Below are 16,181 nucleotides of genomic sequence, written 5' to 3'. Positions count from 1 at the left end.
GCAGACGACACCATTTTGTATACATCTGGCCCTTCATTGGACACTGTGTTAACAAACCTCCAAACGAGCTTCAATGCCATACAACAATCCTTCAGTAGCCTCCAACTGCTCTTAAACACTAGTAAAACGAAATGCATGCTTTTCAATCGAACGCTGCTGGCACCCGCCCACCCGACTAGAATCACCACTCTCGACGGGTCTGACCTAGAGTATGTGGACAACTACAAATACCTAGGTGTCTGGTTAGACTGTAAACTCAACTTCCAGACTCACATAAAGAATCTCCAATCCAAAGTTAAATCTAGAATCGGCTTCCTATTTCGCAACAAAGCCTCCTTCACTCATGCTGCCAAATATGCCCTCGTAAAACTGACTATCCTACCGATCCTTGACTTCGGCGATGTCATTTACAAAATAGCCTCCAACACTCTACTCAGCAAATTGGATGTAGTCTATCACAGTGCCATCCGTTTTGTCTCCAAAGCCCCATACACTACCCACCACTGTGACCTGTACGCTCTTGTTGGCTGGTCCTCACTACATGTTCGTCGTCAAACCCACTGGCTCCAGGCCATCTATAAATCACTGCTAGGCAAATCCCTGCCTTATCTTAGCTCATTGGTCACCATAGCAGCACCCACCCGTAGTCTGCGCTCCAGCAGGTATATCTCACTGGTCATTCCCAAAGCCAACACCTCCTTTGGCCGCCATTCCTTCCAGTTCTCTGCTGCCAATGACTGGAACGAATTGCAAAAATCTCTGAAGCTGGAGACTCTTATCTCCCTCAATAACTTTAAGCATCAGTTGTCAGAGCACCTTACCGATCACTGCACCTGTACACAGCCCATCTGAAATTAGCCCACCCAACTACCTCATCCCTATATTGTTATTTATTTTGCTCTTTTGCACCCCAGTATCTCTATTTGCACATAATCTCTTGCACATCTAGCATTCCAGTGTTAATACTATTGTAATTATTCTGCACTATAGCCTATTTATTGCCTTACCTCCATAACTTGCTACATTTGCACACACTGTATATATATTTTCTGTTGTATTTCTGACTTTATGTTTTTTACCCCATATGTAACTCTGTGTTGTTTTTATTGCACTACTTTGCTTTATCTTGGCCAGGTCGCAGTTGTAAATGAGAACCTGTTCTCAACTGGCTTACCTGGTTAAATAAAGGTGAAAAAAAAAAAAAAAAAAAAAAAAAAAAAAAACGGTTTTACTGTCATTCTATTCAGTTAAACGTTTTTCTAATGATCTACAGCCACTTTACTACTAGATTTCTATAGACTCAACTATGGTGCTGGTCCAACTATGGTGCTGGTCCAACTATGGTGCTGGTCCAACTATGGTGCTGGTCCAATTACTGTGTTCATTTTCTAACGCTTCTGCATGGAACTTTTACGTTGTCTTAACCTTCTCTATCTTCAACCTAGTTCTGTCCAGGAAATAGAATTAGAACACATGTTATATCTTTATGGTTCTAGAATTAGAACACATATTATATATTTGTGGTTCTAGAATTAGAACACATATTATATCTTTGTGGTTCTAGAATTAGAACCCATATTATATCTTTGTGGTTCTAGAATTAGAACACATGTTTTTTTCCAGTTGGCGACGACCTTCCGGTTGCTGGCCCGCCTCTCTGACCTCTAGGTAATCTCTCGTGGACAGACGCATGTAACATCTGATACAATTATGCAAAAATGTTTTTAAGGGTTTCCGAGCTGAACCTCCAGGCTACCTTTTGAGGAAGGTGATGGAGATGAACCTCCAGGCCACCTGTTGAGGAAGGAGATGGAGATGAACCCCCAGGCTACCTGTTGAGGAAGGTGATGGAGATGAACCTCCAGGCTACCTGTTGAGGAAGGAGATGGAGATGAACCTCCAGGCTACCTGTTGAGGAAGGTGATGCAGATTAACCTCCAGGCTACCCGTTGAGGAAAGAAATGCAGATGAACCTCCAGGCTACCCGTTGAGGAAGGATATGCAGATGAACCTCCAGACTACCCATTGAGGAAGGCGATGCAGATTAACCTCCAGACTACCCATTGAGGAAGGCGATGCAGATTAACCTCCAGGCTACCCGTTGAGGAAGGAGATGCAGATTAACCTCCAGGCTACCCGTTGAGGAAGGCGATGCAGATTAACCTCCAGGCTACCCGTTGAGGAAGGAGATGCAGATTAACCTCCAGGCTACCCGTTGAGGAAGGCGATGCAGATTAACCTCCAGGCTACCCGTTGAGGAAGGATATACAGATGAACCTCCAGGCTACCCGTTGAGGAAGACGATGCATATTAACCTCCAGGCTACCTGTTGAGGAAGGCGATGCAGATGATCCTCTAGGCTACCTGTTGAGGAAGGAGATGCAGATGGTGAAGGGCGGGGTCAACGACATCACCATCACACAGACGGTTAGCCTGGAGGTTCATCTGCATCTCCTTCCTCTCATCTCTTCAGCTGGGCCAGCAGCTCCATGAAGTGGAATACCTGAGGACAGGAACAGATTAATAACAGGATAAAACAGGTTAAAACAGGATAATAACATGATACAACAGGATAATAAAAGGATAACAACAGGATAAAACAGGATAAAACAGGATAAAACAGGATAATAACAGGATAATAACAGGATAATAACAGGATAAAACAGGATAATAACATGATACAACAGGATAATAACAGGATAATAAAAGGATAACAACAGGATAAAACAGGATAAAACAGGATAATAACAGGATAATAACAGGATAATAACAGGATAAAACAGGATAAAACAGGATAATAACATGATACAACAGGATAATAAAAGGATAACAACATGATAATAACAGGATAAAACAGGATAGTAACATGATAAAACAGGATAATAACAGGTTAATAACAGGATAAAACAGGATAGTAACATGATAAAACAGGATAATAACAGGATAATAACAGGATAATCACAGGACAATAACAGGATAAAACAGGATAATAACAGGATAAAACGGGATCAAACAGGATAATAACAGGATAATAACAGGATAATAACAGGATAAAACAGGATATTAACAGGATAATAACAGGATAAACAGAATAATAACAGGATAAAACAGGAAAAAACAGGATAATAACATGATAAAACAGGATGGTAACAGGATAATAACAGGATAATAACAGGATGATAACAGGATAAAACAGGATAAAACAGGATAATACAGGATAATACAGGATAGTAACATGATAAAACAGGATAATAACAGGATAAAACAGGATAATAACAGGATAATAACAGGATAAAACAGGATGATAACAGGATAATAACAGGCTAATACAAGATAATAACAGGATAAAACAGGATAACAACAGGATAAAAAAGGATAAAACAGGATAATACCAGGATAATAACATGATAACATGATAATAACAGGATAAAACAGGATAAAACAGGATAATAACAGGATAATAACAGGATAATAACAGGATAAAACAGGATAATAACAGGATAAAACAGGATAAAACAGGATAATAACAGGATAAAACAGGATAAAACAGGATAATAACATGTTAATAACATGATAAAACAGGATAATAACAGGATAAAACAGGATAATCACAGGATAATAACAGGATAAAACAGGATAGTAAAAGGATAAAACAGGATAATAACATGATAAAACAGGATATAATAATAATATAATATGCCATTTAGCAGACGCTTTTATCCAAAGCGACTTACAGTCATGCGTGCATACATTTTTTTTTTTGTGTATGGGTGGTCCCGGGGATCGAACCCACTACCTTGGCGTTACAAGCGCCGTGCTCTACCAGCTGAGCTACAGAGGACCACAAGGATAATAACACGATAAAACAGGATAATAACAGGATAACAACAGGATAAAACAGGATAATAACAGGATAAAACAGGATAATAACAGGATAATAACAGGATAAAACAGGATAAAACACGATAAAACAGAATAGTAACAGGATAAAACAGGATAATAACAGGATAATAACAGGATAAAACAGGATAAAACAGGATAACAACAGGATAAAACAGGATAATAACAGGATAAAACAGGATAATAACAGGATAATAACAGGATAAAACAGGATAATAACAGGATAAAACAGGATAATAACAGGATAAAACAGGGTAATAACAGGATAAAACAAGATAAAACAGGATAATAACAGGATAATAACAGGATAATAACAGAATAAAACAGGATAGTAACAGGATAAAACAGGATAATAACATGATAAAACAGGATAATAACACGATAAAACAGGATAATCACAGGATAAAACACGATAAAACAGAATAGTAACAGGATAAAACAGGATAATAACAGGATAATAACAGGATAATAACAGGGTAAAACAGGGTAAAACAGGATAACAACAGGATAATAACAGGATAAAACAGGATAATAACAGGATAATAACAGGATAAAACAGGATAATAACAGGATAAAACAGGATAATAACAGGATAAAACAGGGTAATAACAGGATAAAACAGGATAAAACAGGATAATAACAGGATAATAACAGGATAAAACAGGATAATAACAGGATAATAACAGGATAAAACAGGATAATAACAGGATAAAACAGGATAATAACAGGATAATAACAGGATAAAACAGGATAGTAACAGGAGAATAATAGGATAAAACAGGGTAATAACAGGATAAAACAGGATAAAACAGGGTAATAACAGGATAAAACAGGATAAAACAGGATAAAACAGGATAATAACAGGATAAAACAGGATAATAACAGGATTAAAACAGGATAATAACAGGATAAAACAGGATAATAACAGGATAAAACAGGGTAATAACAGGATAAAACAGGGTAATAACAGGATAAAACAGGATAAAAAAGGATAATAACAGGATAAAACAGGATAATAACAGGATAACAACAGGATAAAACAGGATAATAACAGGATAAAACAGGATAATAACAGGATAATAACAGGATAAAACAGGATAAAACACGATAAAACAGAATAGTAACAGGATAAAACAGGATAATAACAGGATAATAACAGGATAAAACAGGATAAAACAGGATAACAACAGAAAAAAACAGGATAATAACAGGATAAAACAGGATAATAACAGGATAATAACAGGATAAAACAGGATAATAACAGGATAAAACAGGATAATAACAGGATAAAACAGGGTAATAACAGGATAAAACAAGATAAAACAGGATAATAACAGGATAATAACAGGATAATAACAGAATAAAACAGGATAGTAACAGGATAAAACAGGATAATAACATGATAAAACAGGATAATAACACGATAAAACAGGATAATCACAGGATAAAACACGATAAAACAGAATAGTAACAGGATAAAACAGGATAATAACAGGATAATAACAGGATAATAACAGGATAAAACACGATAAAACAGAACAGTAACAGGATAAAACAGGATAATAACAGGATAATAACAGGATAATAACAGGATAAAACAGGGTAATAACAGGATAAAACAGGATAAAACAGGATAACAACAGGATAAAACAGGGTAATAACAGGATAAAACAGGATAAAACAGGATAATAACAGGATAATAACAGGATAAAACAGGATAATAACAGGATAAAACAGGATAATAACAGGATAAAACAGGATAATAACAGGATAATAACAGGATAAAACAGGATAATAACAGGATAAAACAGGATACTAACAGGATAATAACAGGATAAAACAGGATAGTAACAGGATAATAACAGGATAAAACAGGGTAATAACAGGATAAAACAGGATAATCACAGGATAAAACACGATAAAACAGAATAGTAACAGGATAAAACAGGATAATAACAGGATAATAACAGGATAATAACAGGGTAAAACAGGGTAAAACAGGATAACAACAGGATAATAACAGGATAAAACAGGATAATAACAGGATAATAACAGGATAAAACAGGATAATAACAGGATAAAACAGGATAATAACAGGATAAAACAGGGTAATAACAGGATAAAACAGGATAAAACAGGATAATAACAGGATAATAACAGGATAAAACAGGATAATAACAGGATAATAACAGGATAAAACAGGATAATAACAGGATAAAACAGGATAATAACAGGATAATAACAGGATAAAACAGGATAGTAACAGGAGAATAATAGGATAAAACAGGGTAATAACAGGATAAAACAGGATAAAACAGGGTAATAACAGGATAAAACAGGATAAAACAGGATAAAACAGGATAATAACAGGATAAAACAGGATAATAACAGGATTAAAACAGGATAATAACAGGATAAAACAGGATAATAACAGGATAAAACAGGGTAATAACAGGATAAAACAGGGTAATAACAGGATAAAACAGGATAAAAAAGGATAATAACAGGATAAAACAGGATAATAACAGGATAACAACAGGATAAAACAGGATAATAACAGGATAAAACAGGATAATAACAGGATAATAACAGGATAAAACAGGATAAAACACGATAAAACAGAATAGTAACAGGATAAAACAGGATAATAACAGGATAATAACAGGATAAAACAGGATAAAACAGGATAACAACAGGAAAAAACAGGATAATAACAGGATAAAACAGGATAATAACAGGATAATAACAGGATAAAACAGGATAATAACAGGATAAAACAGGATAATAACAGGATAAAACAGGATAATAACAGGATTAAAACAGGATAATAACAGGATAAAACAGGATAATAACAGGATAAAACAGGGTAATAACAGGATAAAACAGGGTAATAACAGGATAAAACAGGATAAAAAAGGATAATAACAGGATAAAACAGGATAATAACAGGATAACAACAGGATAAAACAGGATAATAACAGGATAAAACAGGATAATAACAGGATAATAACAGGATAAAACAGGATAAAACACGATAAAACAGAATAGTAACAGGATAAAACAGGATAATAACAGGATAATAACAGGATAAAACAGGATAAAACAGGATAACAACAGGAAAAAACAGGATAATAACAGGATAAAACAGGATAATAACAGGATAATAACAGGATAAAACAGGATAATAACAGGATAAAACAGGATAATAACAGGATAAAACAGGGTAATAACAGGATAAAACAAGATAAAACAGGATAATAACAGGATAATAACAGGATAATAACAGAATAAAACAGGATAGTAACAGGATAAAACAGGATAATAACATGATAAAACAGGATAATAACACGATAAAACAGGATAATCACAGGATAAAACACGATAAAACAGAATAGTAACAGGATAAAACAGGATAATAACAGGATAATAACAGGATAAAACACGATAAAACAGAACAGTAACAGGATAAAACAGGATAATAACAGGATAATAACAGGATAATAACAGGATAAAACAGGGTAATAACAGGATAAAACAGGATAAAACAGGATAACAACAGGATAAAACAGGGTAATAACAGGATAAAACAGGATAAAACAGGATAATAACAGGATAATAACAGGATAAAACAGGATAATAACAGGATAAAACAGGATAATAACAGGATAAAACAGGATAATAACAGGATAATAACAGGATAAAACAGGATAATAACAGGATAAAACAGGATACTAACAGGATAATAACAGGATAAAACAGGATAGTAACAGGATAATAACAGGATAAAACATGGTAATAACAGGATAAAACAGGATAAAACAGGGTAATAACAGGATAAAACAGGATAAAACAGGATAATAACAGGATAAAACAGGATAATAACAGGATAAAACAGGATAATAACAGGATAAAACAGGATAGTAACAGGATAAAACAGGATAATAACAGGATAATAACAGGATAAAACAGGATAGTAACAGGATAATAACAGGATAAAACAGGGTAATAACAGGATAAAACAGGATAAAACAGGGTAATAACAGGATAAAACAGGATAAAACAGGATAATAACAGGATAAAACAGGATAATAACAGGATAATAACAGGATAATAACAGGATAAAACAGGATAATAACAGGATAATAACAGGATAAAACAGGATAAAACAGGATAAAACAGGATAAAACAGGATAATAACAGGATAAAACAGGATAATAACAGGATAATAACAGGATAATAACAGGATAAAACAGGATAATAACAGGATAATAACAGGATAAAACAGGATAAAACAGGATAAAACAGGATAATAACAGGATAATAACAGGATAATAACAGGATAAAACAGGATAATAACAGGATTAAAACAGGATAATAACAGGATAAAACAGGATAATAACAGGATAAAACAGGGTAATAACAGGATAAAACAGGGTAATAACAGGATAAAACAGGATAAAAAAGGATAATAACAGGATAAAACAGGATAATAACAGGATAACAACAGGATAAAACAGGATAATAACAGGATAAAACAGGATAATAACAGGATAATAACAGGATAAAACAGGATAAAACACGATAAAACAGAATAGTAACAGGATAAAACAGGATAATAACAGGATAATAACAGGATAAAACAGGATAAAACAGGATAACAACAGGAAAAAACAGGATAATAACAGGATAAATCAGGATAATAACAGGATAATAACAGGATAAAACAGGATAATAACAGGATAAAACAGGATAATAACAGGATAAAACAGGGTAATAACAGGATAAAACAAGATAAAACAGGATAATAACAGGATAATAACAGGATAATAACAGAATAAAACAGGATAGTAACAGGATAAAACAGGATAATAACATGATAAAACAGGATAATAACACGATAAAACAGGATAATCACAGGATAAAACACGATAAAACAGAATAGTAACAGGATAAAACAGGATAATAACAGGATAATAACAGGATAATAACAGGATAAAACACGATAAAACAGAACAGTAACAGGATAAAACAGGATAATAACAGGATAATAACAGGATAAAACAGGGTAATAACAGGATAAAACAGGATAAAACAGGATAACAACAGGATAAAACAGGGTAATAACAGGATAAAACAGGATAAAACAGGATAATAACAGGATAATAACAGGATAAAACAGGATAATAACAGGATAAAACAGGATAATAACAGGATAAAACAGGATAATAACAGGATAATAACAGGATAAAACAGGATAATAACAGGATAAAACAGGATACTAACAGGATAATAACAGGATAAAACAGGATAGTAACAGGATAATAACAGGATAAAACAGGGTAATAACAGGATAAAACAGGATAAAACAGGGTAATAACAGGATAAAACAGGATAAAACAGGATAATAACAGGATAAAACAGGATAATAACAGGATAAAACAGGATAATAACAGGATAAAACAGGATAGTAACAGGATAAAACAGGATAATAATAGGATAATAACAGGATAAAACAGGATAGTAACAGGATAATAACAGGATAAAACAGGGTAATAACAGGATAAAACAGGATAAAACAGGGTAATAACAGGATAAAACAGGATAAAACAGGATAATAACAGGATAAAACAGGATAATAACAGGATAATAACAGGATAATAACAGGATAAAACAGGATAATAACAGGATAATAACAGGATAAAACAGGATAAAACAGGATAAAACAGGATAATAACAGGATAATAACAGGATAATAACAGGATAAAACAGGATAGTAACAGGATAAAACAGGATAATAACAGGATAAAACAGGATAATAACACGATAAAACAGGATAATCACAGGATAAAACACGATAAAACAGAACAGTAACAGGATAAAACAGGATAATAACAGGATAATAACAGGATAATAACAGGATAAAACAGGGTAATAACAGGATAAAACAGGATAAAACAGGATAACAACAGGATAAAACAGGATAAAACAGGATAATACAGGATAATAACAGAATAATAACAGGATAAAACAGGATAATAACAGGATAAAACAGGATACAACAGGATAATAACAGGATAAAACAGGATAATAACAGGATAATAACAGGATAATAACAGGATAAAACAGGATAATAACAGGATAATAACAGGATAATAACATGATAAAACAGGATAGTAAAAGGATAAAACAGGATAATAACATGATAAAACAGGATAATAACACGATAATAACAGGATAATAACAGGATAAAACAGGATAAAACAGGATAATAACAGGATAATAACAGGATAATAACAGGATAAAACAGGATAATAACATGATAAAACAGGATAATAACACGATAAAACAGGATAATCACAGGATAAAACACGATAAAACAGAACAGTAACAGGATAAAACAGGATAATAACAGGATAATAACAGGATAATAACAGGATAAAACAGGGTAATAACAGGATAAAACAGGATAAAACAGGATAACAACAGGATAATAACACGATAAAACAGGGTAATCACAGGATAAAACACGATAAAACAGAACAGTAACAGGATAAAACAGGATAATAACAGGATAATAACAGGATAATAACAGGATAAAACAGGGTAATAACAGGATAAAACAGGATAAAACAGGATAACAACAGGATAAAACAGGATAATAACAGGATAAAACAGGATAATAACAGGATAATAACAGGATAATAACACGATAAAACAGGATAATCACAGGATAAAACACGATAAAACAGAACAGTAACAGGATAAAACAGGATAATAACAGGATAATAACAGGATAATAACAGGATAAAACAGGGTAATAACAGGATAAAACAGGATAAAACAGGATAACAACAGGATAAAACAGGATAAAACAGGATAATACAGGATAATAACAGAATAATAACAGGATAAAACAGGATAATAACAGGATAAAACAGGATACAACAGGATAATAACAGGATAAAACAGGATAATAACAGGATAATAACAGGATAATAACAGGATAAAACAGGATAATAACAGGATAATAACAGGATAATAACATGATAAAACAGGATAGTAAAAGGATAAAACAGGATAATAACATGATAAAACAGGATAATAACACGATAATAACAGGATAATAACAGGATAAAACAGGATAAAACAGGATAATAACAGGATAATAACAGGATAATAACAGGATAAAACAGGATAATAACATGATAAAACAGGATAATAACACGATAAAACAGGATAATCACAGGATAAAACACGATAAAACAGAACAGTAACAGGATAAAACAGGATAATAACAGGATAATAACAGGATAATAACAGGATAAAACAGGGTAATAACAGGATAAAACAGGATAAAACAGGATAACAACAGGATAATAACACGATAAAACAGGGTAATCACAGGATAAAACACGATAAAACAGAACAGTAACAGGATAAAACAGGATAATAACAGGATAATAACAGGATAATAACAGGATAAAACAGGGTAATAACAGGATAAAACAGGATAAAACAGGATAACAACAGGATAAAACAGGATAATAACAGGATAAAACAGGATAATAACAGGATAATAACAGGATAAAACAGGATAATAACAGGATAAAACAGGATAAAACAGGATAAAACAGGATAATAACAGGATAAAACAGGATAATAACAGGATAATAACAGGATAATAACAGGATAAAACAGGATAATAACAGGATAATAACAGGATAAAACAGGATAGTAACAGGATAAAACAGGGTAATAACAGGATAATAACATGATAATAACAGGATAAAACAGGGTAATAACAGGATAAAACAGGATAAAACAGAATAGTAACAGGATAAAACAGGATAACAACAGGATAAAACAGGATAATAACAGGATAATAACAGGATAAAATAGGATAAAACAGGGTAATAACAGGATAATAACAGGATAATAACAGGATAAAACAGGATAATAACAGGATAATAACAGGATAAAACAGGATAATAACAGGATAAAACAGGATAATAACAGGATAGTAACAGGATAAAACATGATAAAACAGGATAATAACAGGATAAAACAGGATAATAACAGGATAATAACAGGATAAAACAGGATAATAACAGGATAATAACAGGATAAAACAGGGTAATAACAGGATAAAACAGGATAAAACAGAATAGTAACAGGATAAAACAGGATAACAACAGGATAAAACAGGATAATAACAGGATAAAACAGGGTAATAACAGGATAATAACAGGATAATAACAGGATAAAACAGGGTAATAACAGGATAAAACAGGATAAAACAGAATAGTAACAGGATAAAACAGGATAACAACAGGATAAAACAGGACAATAACAGGATAATAACAGGATAATAACAGGTTAATAACAGGATAAAACAGGATAATAACAGGATAAAACAGGATAATAACAGGATAAAACAGGATAAAACAGGAGATGATTGTGGACTACAGGGAAAAAAAGAGGACTGAGCACGCCACCATTTTCATCGACGGGGCGGTAGTGGAACAGGTTGAGAGATTCAAGTTCCTTGGTGTCCACATCACCAACAAACTATCATTGTTCAAACACCAAGACAGTCGTGAAGAGGGCACGACAAAGCCTATTCCCCCTCAGGAGACTGAAAATATTTGGTATGGGTCCTCAGATCCTCAAAAAGTTATACAGCTGCACCATCGAGAGCATCCTGACTGGTTGCTTCACCACCTGTATGGTAACTGCTCGGCCTCCGACCGCAAGGCACTACAGAGGGTAGTGCATACGGCTCAGTATATCACTGGGGCCAAGCTTCCTGCCATCCAGGACCTCTATACCAGGCGGTGTCAGAGGAAGGCCCTAAAAATTATCAGACTCCAGCCACCCTAGTCATAGACTGTTCTCTCTGCTAGCGCACGGCAAGCGGTACCGGAGCGCCAAGTCTAGGTCCAAAAGGCTTCATAACAGCTTCTTCCCCAAAGCCATAAGACTCCTGAACAGCTAATCATGGCTACCCAGACTATTTGCACTGCCCCCCCACCCCAACCTTTTACGCTGCTGCTACTCTGTTAATTATTTATGCATAGTCACTTTAACTCTACCCACATGTACATATTACTTCAATTACCTTGACTAACCGGTGCCCCCGCACATTGACTCTGTACCGGTACCCCCCTGTATATAGCCTCCCTACTGCTCTTTAATTATTTGCTATTTTAAAAATTTTCTCAAACGGCATTGTGGGTTAAGGGCTTGTAAGTAAGCGTTTCACTGTAATGTCTGCACCTGTTGTATTCGGCGCATGTGGAAAATCAAATTTGATTTAATTTGTTTTAAAAACAGGATAAAACAGGATAATAACAGGATAATAACAGGATAAAACAGGATAATAACAGGATAATAACAGGATAAAACAGGATAAAACAGGATAATAACAGGATAATAACAGGATAAAACAGGATAACAACAGCATAATCAGTTTTAAAGAATCAGTGGAAAAATCCCAAATAAATTCAGGGAATAAGCTTTGAGGCGCTGCAGTGTAAACCAAAAAAGGCCTGACTACCTTTTCAAATGTCCTGTTGTCGGAGCTAGAAGGTGTAGATATTATTGTTATTCAATAAAAGGTGAAAAGAAACTCACTGTACTGCATGCTCCCATGGTGGTCAAAACATTTCATCTTCAAGAATATAACTTAGAAATGCCTCATGAGCTTAGCTCAAATAAATCTATCATATGGAAGCATACATAGAATGCAGTGTGTATGTGGAGGGAGTATCTTTAGAGTGCAGTGTGTATGTGGAGGGAGTATCTTTAGAGTGCAGTGTGTATGTGGAGGGAGAGTTTTTAGAGTGCAGTGTGTATGTGGAGGGAGAGTTTTTAGAGTGCAGTGTGTATGTGGAGGGAGAGTTTTTAGAGTGCAGTGTGTATGTGGAGGGAGTATCTTTAGAATGCAGTGTGTATGTGGAGGGAGTATCTTTAGAATGCAGTGTGTATGTGGAGGGAGTATCTTTAGAATGCAGTGTGTATGTGGAGGGAGTATCTTTAGAGTGCAGTGTGTATGTGGAGGGAGTATCTATAGAATGCAGTGTGTATGTGGAGGGAGAGTTTTTAGAGTGCAGTGTGTATGTGGAGGGAAGGAGTATCGTCCCACCTGGTGGGGCGCCCAACAGAGGAAGAAAGCAAGGACAGCTGCTGCCAGCATCCTCAACAGCTCATCATCTCTCGACAGGGTGGTCTTCTGGATGCTCCGACCAGGGCTCGACCAATCAGGCAGAAGCAGGTGATGATGATGAAGAAGGGAACCAGGAACCCCAGGACGCTCTTCATCAGGCTGATGGTGAGGAGGAGGTGCCTGTAGCCCTGATTGATTGATAGGTTGATTGATTTAATTTAATTGATTAGTTAAAAGTAATATGCTTCTCCAGCTGGAGACAATATCAGAAGGATACGAACACGATAAGGCTGATGTGGTCTGTGGTCCTCTGTGGCAGCGAGATGGCACGTGTCGGGCAAGACGGACACTTCACACTCAATGCAATTCAAAACAAAAAAACAATAGCAGCACTAATTACCACAGTATCAACATGTTCCCGTTTAAGAGTCACTTCGTGAAAGGACAGCCCTAATCATGTCAAACCTCGGGGTGCAGCACGCCACACGTGCTGATGTTATAGTTGGTGATGTGCATCAGGTCCCTGGTCAGTGCGGTGGGGACGGACAGCAGGAGGGGTCGACCAATCAGGCAGGACGCAGGTCATACGGGCGTAGAGCCCAGTACGGCGCTGCCGTGACCTCACCGGGTGGACGCAGGCCAGATGGCGGTCGACGCTGAGTGAGGAAGAAGAAGATGGAGCTGTAGAGGTTGAACATCACCAGGCCAGCGCTGGCCTTACACAGGAACCCCACCGAAGGGCCACTGGTAGCCTGTGGAGGTGAAGGTGGCCTTACACAGGAACCCACCGAAGGGCCACTGGTAGCCTGTGGAGGTGAAGGTGGCCTTACACAGGAACCCACCGAAGGGCCACTGGTAGCCTGTGGAGGTGAAGGTGGCCTTACACAGGAACCCACCGAAGGGCCACTGGTAGCCTGTGGAGGTGAAGGTGGCCTTACACAGGAACCCACCGAAGGGCCACTGGTAGCCTGTGGAGGTGAAGGTGGCCTTACACAGGAACCCACCGAAGGGCCACTGGTAGCCTGTGGCTGTGAAGGTGGCCCACATGAGCAGGGTGATCATGGAAGGTAGGGCCTGAGATGGCTAGGTTGGGAACGAACACGTTGGCCACTTCATGTAGTGGTAGATGACCGCCACCACCATGCTGTTCCCCACCATGATGATGACAAAGTTACAGCCGTACACTACTGGGATCAGGGTGAAGATGACGTTATGCCTCCCGGACATGCTGCAGTTCAGATGGATACCTTCTGTGTCTGTGGTCGCTGCTCCTTCAGCCGTACAGTTCTCCATTACCTTCTGTGTCTGTGGTCGCTTCTCCTTCAGCCGTACAGTTCTCCATTACCTTCTGTGTCTGTGGTCGCTGCTCCTTCAGCCGTACAGTTCTCCATTACCTTCTGTGTCTGTGGTCGCTTCTCCTTCAGCCGTACAGTTCTCCATTACCTTCTGTCTCTGTGGTCACTGCTCCTTCAGCCGTACAGTTCTCCATTACCTTCTGTCTCTGTGGTCGCTGCTCCTTCAGCCGTACAGTTCTCCATTACCTTCTGTGCCTGTGGTCGCTGCTCCTTCAGCCGTACAGTTCTCCATTACCTTCTGTCTCTGTGGTCGCTGCTCCTTCAGCCGTACAGTTCTCCATTACCTTCTGTCTCTGTGGTCGCTGCTCCTTCAGCCGTACAGTTCTCCATTACCTTCTGTCTCTGTGGTCGCTGCTCCTTCAGCCGTACAGTTCTCCATTACCTTCTGTGTCTGTGGTCGCTTCTCCTTCAGCCGTACAGTTCTCCATTACCTTCTGTCTCTGTGGTCGCTGCTCCTTCAGCCGTACAGTTCTCCATTATCCTGTTTAACAGCTATATCCAGGTCCATTATCCTGTTTAACAGCTATATCCAGGTCCGTTATCCTGTTTAACAGCTATATCCAGGTCCGTTATCCTGTTTAACAGCTATATCCAGGTCCGTTATCCTGTTTAACAGCTATATCCAGGTCCGTTATCCTGTTTAACAGCTATATCCAGGTCCCTGGGCTTTCAGTCAGTCCTATAAAAGAAACACAAGAAAAAGTAATGTGACAGTCTAGGAGAGGATCCGTCATTATCAACAGGCCCATAAAACTAAAACT

General features: G+C 36.5%; 1 pseudogene across 1 annotated transcript; it reads right to left on the bottom strand.

The window, feature by feature from the left end:
• Positions 1-2,461: 2,461 nt before the first annotated feature.
• LOC311119029 (type-1 angiotensin II receptor A-like) lies at positions 2,462-15,358 on the bottom strand (annotated as a pseudogene). Its single transcript has 4 exons — positions 15,060-15,358; positions 14,531-14,809; positions 14,045-14,253; positions 2,462-2,503 (listed from the first exon to the last, which is right to left on the bottom strand). The product of its transcript is annotated as a type-1 angiotensin II receptor A-like (transcript).
• Between the last annotated feature and the right edge of the window lie 823 nt (positions 15,359-16,181).

The sequence above is a fragment of the Coregonus lavaretus genome, assembly GCF_964263955.1.
Source record: "Coregonus lavaretus genome assembly, contig: HAP1_SCAFFOLD_2856, whole genome shotgun sequence".
Lineage (NCBI taxonomy): Eukaryota > Metazoa > Chordata > Actinopteri > Salmoniformes > Salmonidae > Coregonus > Coregonus lavaretus.
Note: the sequence above shows the minus strand (reverse complement) of the source record. Positions and strands in the feature narration are given on the sequence as shown.